Here is a 5,022-nt window from a genome sequence, read left to right on the forward strand (position 1 = left end):
TGTAGAGCAATCTGGCCGATACACACCCGATACCGACGAAAAAAGTCCTCGATCACTCGAGGAACAGGGAGAGTAAACCCGATGGCGAAAGGATAAGTGTATGACAACGAGTAACCAACAACATGGTGATTTATTTTTACCCCATTCCCAACAGGGTGAACGTCAACATCTGCGCCTAAGTTGCAGTCTTCCCTGACTACGGTAATGGTGGCATCGTCGATACAAGATTTGAAATTCTCCACCGAATCAAGATGGTGAGAGATTTTGCCGTCGTTCGTGTATTTAAATCCCGATGGAAGGATATCAACAGCGAGAGATTCTAACTCCTTATTAGAACCGGCGACCCTGGTTGGCGACAGAAATGAAGACTGATCTTCACCTTGGGTTAATAATGGAACATAAGCCATAACTGTGACAGGTATAACCTAACAATAGACGATCACACCTTGATGGAAGAAGGTTCAAATCTCGAGGTAGGCTATGAGATTGGTGTGGAAATCGCAACAAGATTTGAGGAGAAGCAGGGTTTAGGTTTGAAGAACGTAGGTGCATGAAAAAAGAAAATACATGGGCTTTATATAGAAGAGAAATCAAAGGATCCTGTAGCGTATCAAGGACTCTGACAAAAGGAGGTTTCCTAAAAAAGATTTGGCGGCTGGAATAATGATGAGCCAACATCGGGCAGAGTGCGGAAACTTTGAGAGGACGTCTTGTCCTGGGCTGATAGGGATTGTTTATCTAGCTTTATCTGGTTCCATTTCCCATAGTCAGTACCTGACCTCGGGAAATGGGGCGACTATCTGTATACGGGTAAGACCGAGGTAATTGATATCCCCGGTTTCCCGACATGAAAACTAGGTTCGGTCGCCATGAGATCGACCTTATCGAGGATCGGATTTCGAGATCGAGCAGAGTCAGGACATTGAGGCAGGTTGAAGAGGCGGTTAGTCACCATGATAAGAAAATCAAAATATCCGCCATCAGCCGGATATTTCAGCACCGATCACGTCAACAGTTGTCAACAGATTTTATTTCTTATTTAGTATTGTACTAGGGTTGTGCCTCCTCTACTATATAAAGAAGAGACCCCCGCCCCTTTATTTTGGCCAGGTTTTTTCCCCCAAAAAGAGAGCATCATATTTATATTTCAAGCAAGCAATAACATCATCAACACTGTTCATCTTCTTTATTTCATTGTTCAGAGTTCGCCGCTCGACCTCGTGCATTAACCTCGACCCCCAATATTCGAGGCCAACCGATGCCCTTTATAATTAGATTTGTATTCTGATTATGTACTATTATTTGCTATAAAATTATAAATTGTATTAAATTAAATCGCATATCCTTGGCTTCACCTATAAATTCAATTGTTATCCATTTTTAGGGTAAACAGGCCTTTCAATTATTCTTACATTTTCTAGGAGTATAGGAGTAATATTAGTGTTGGAGTATTTCTTTTCCAAGGCAAAGATAAAGGACAATTTAGTTAAATGATACCTTTAGGTTATGTAATTAACTAAATTTTTCTTAATGATCCTTTTTTGAAGAAAAGCATTAGTTAGTTACAAATATAATCAGAAGTTTTCAACCATAATGATGTGATTATGCAAGAAAAATGAATTTCTCATTTTTTTTTTTTTTTACTTTTGGAAAATAATCAATATACCGAGTGCACGATAATTGTTAAAATTGATCAGTGTCCATCTACGAGCCTACCTCTGCAATATCAATATTATTATTTTCGGTAGGACCAAAAGAAAAAGAAAAAGTGATCTTCTGTTGCCTTTTCCTCTCTTTTCATTTTCAATATTATTATTTTCGGTAGGACCAAAAGAAAAAGAAAAAAAGTTATCTGCTGTTGCCTTTTCCTCTGTTTTCAATTTTTCTGTTAACATTTCCAATTTTTACCAGAATATATACAAACTAGTATCCACAGTTTGAAACACGCCAGCCTGTTAGATTTCTTGTTGAGATATTATGTTTTCAATTTTAGCAGCTTAATGTATTATTTTCTTGTCTCTTGTATTTTAAGTGTTTAATGAATAGAGCAGGAAGTACTTTCTTGTCAGTTGCATTAATAAAATTTCATAAATGCACTTCTATATTAATGTCCTACCACCTACCATTATTTGCTTCTCTGTTTGGCTGGTGAAATTTTCGTGATTTGGGGCAGTGTTTATTAAGGTTTCTCAACCTGATTCTGTTTTTTACTCTCAACGGTCATACTTAGAATGCTCATCCATTAGGAAAATAAGAAAGTACAAATTAAAAGCAACTCTTTACCATGAAGGGATTAGTCTTTTCCTCGTGTAAATCTTATTAGTTCATTTTTAGTTGTATTTATGCATAAAGTGGAAGATCATTTGATTGCAGAAGTTTACAACAAATCTAGAAAGGTACCAAAATGAGTTTATGAAGATGTTGTCAGCAATTCATTCACTATAACGCACAAACGTTAATTTGCATAAAAAATGACTTATTGATGCTGATGCGTAATTAAATGAGGTAAGAGGTTAACTTATTTACGTAGTGACCGCTTGGGAACATTCGCACAAGTTTTTCAAAAATTTGGGACGAAAGTATCTAATAGGAACATTCATCATTTATTCAAGTGCCCAGCCGAAATTTAAGTGGTTAACTTATCTACATAATGACCGCTTGAATGTTTTTCAAAAATTTGAGCCGAAAATATCATCTAGGAACATTTCGTCATTTATTCAGGTGCTCCACCGGAACAAACTGTAATTCGAGTATCTAAATAAAATTAGAGGCAAATTTAAAGGGTTGTTGATGTATTTCGCCAATATCATATGTTTGCTAAAATTATGGGTACATATTGATCTTTGTGAACAACTCCAAAATACCAATCGACCTAGTTAGCAAATATTTGAGGATTGTCAGGACCAAACAAATAAAAATATTTGAGGATTGTTACGAAATTGAAAACGACCGATCATCCTCAACTATGTTAAGGGATAATAGACGTAATACAATATTGCTCTTTATTCTCCAACCAACGCAACGGTGTAATAAATCTAATAAGGGGTCGTTTGTTAGCTGATTAAGAGATCACTTATTCATGTATTATTTTCTGCATAATTAATACAACGTTTGGTAGCTAGTAAAGAGACACCCTATTCATGTATTAATTTCTGCTACTTATACCGCGCTTAGTAGCTAGTTAGGAAGTAAGTTATTCGTGTATAAAATTAGTACGACGTTTGGTTTGCAATTTAGAAACCCGCATAACTAATACATGTATAAGTTATGAGGAAATCTATATATTATTTTACGCGGGGCAGAAGATAGAATTACCAATACTTGAATAAAAAATTAAAATGACAATATTACCCTCATCACTTCCCACTTAAGTAATTTCATTTTCTAAACAAATATTTTATATATAAAAAAATATTTTAATTTTAATTGTAAATAAATATTTTAATTTAATAATATTCTTTAATATAACAAACCAACATTCAAAGGAATAATTTATGCATGACTAAACCATGCATAATTAATATCTGCATAATCCTAACTTGTTACCAAACGACCCCTTTGAATTAAAACTTTTTGTCCCAACAGGAAATACCCAACAAATTCACATTTTAATCCGGAAGAAGTTATATTATTTAAATAGCTAAAACTTCAAAGTTGCCCGACAATTTTTAGTACTAGCTCTCTATAGTAAACCTTACTTTTCAGAAAGGACTAGACTCATGCGCAGCGAGTCCACAGAACTGTTCTTGCAAATCTGCATTTATTATAAAATATTTTCATAAAAGGCATGCCATACTTTCATTTCAGCAAAGTTGAACTATTCAAGTAAATATGATTTTGTTTACCCGTAAAATGGTAACAATTAAATTTGTAAGTAATTTATAGGATATGTGGTTTGATTAATAGGTTACGTATAATAATATTAAGCAAATGGTAAACGTATATTGATGAATAATAGTAAATAAAGCTTAAAAAACCAAATTTATAAACCCTGAGAACTGGTCCGGTTTTGGAGATTGCTTCTTTAACCCGGGCCAATCACTTAAGAAAGTTCCACTGCCTCCTTTTCAGATTACAAGTGAGAAGAATAATGAAAAGCTAACCTTAAAATAAAGGGGGTACACCCCTATTTATAGCTACAAATAGATGGGGTCTTATAGCCTATTTGACCAAACTTATTTTTCTCCAAAAGTACTTATTTTTTCAATAAGTGTTTATTTTAAAAAAAGTGAGATGTTTGGCCGAGCTTTTGAGAGAAAATAAGTGCTTTTGAGGAGTAGCAGAAGCAGTTTTTCAGAAGCTAAAAAAAATAGCTTTTGCCCAAAAGTACTTTTTTGAAAAGTACTTTTGAGAAAAATATACATAGAAACACTTTTTAAAAGCTTGGTCAAACACTAATTACTGCTCAAAAGTACTTTTTAAATTAATTGGTCAAACACAAACTGCTTTTAGCCAAAAGTATTTTTTTTGAAAAGTATTTTTTTCAAAAGTACTTTTAAAATAAGCTGTTTTTAGAAGCTTGGCCAAACAGGCTAGTATAATCTAAAAAAGGTCTTTCTAAGAAAACCCTAAAATGGATAAGGCGGCGTCCGTACGACCATTCTGACACTCGTACTGTTGTCAGCGCAAATGGTGGAACGGTCAGGTGACGCGTGACCTGGCCCATAACGGATACTCCGAGCCTACGTTGAGTGTGTTCGCTTCAGGCTCGAGTTTTCTGTGCTTATTAACATACCCTCGGGTTTGACACTCAGTTGAATAAACTTACAACCCCTAGGTCCTCGTTCCCTTCGATGGCCAATGACCTCATTCTTCTTCGATCTCGTAACGGACAGCTGTAACATTTACTCCAGTTCTTAACGAATACAAATTGCATCGGTTTTCACCGTATACAGATAGTCCCCACACTTCTCGGATCGAAATTTCATCGAAGTGACGGGAAGTGGAGCGATTACCTCGGTGACTTCCTTAGTAAGTCTCTTCTTTGAGAACAAGCGGGAAATGAAACGTCCTTTCATGTCG

This window comes from Lycium barbarum, chromosome 6, assembly GCF_019175385.1.
Source record: "Lycium barbarum isolate Lr01 chromosome 6, ASM1917538v2, whole genome shotgun sequence".
In the NCBI taxonomy this organism is placed as follows: domain Eukaryota; kingdom Viridiplantae; phylum Streptophyta; class Magnoliopsida; order Solanales; family Solanaceae; genus Lycium; species Lycium barbarum.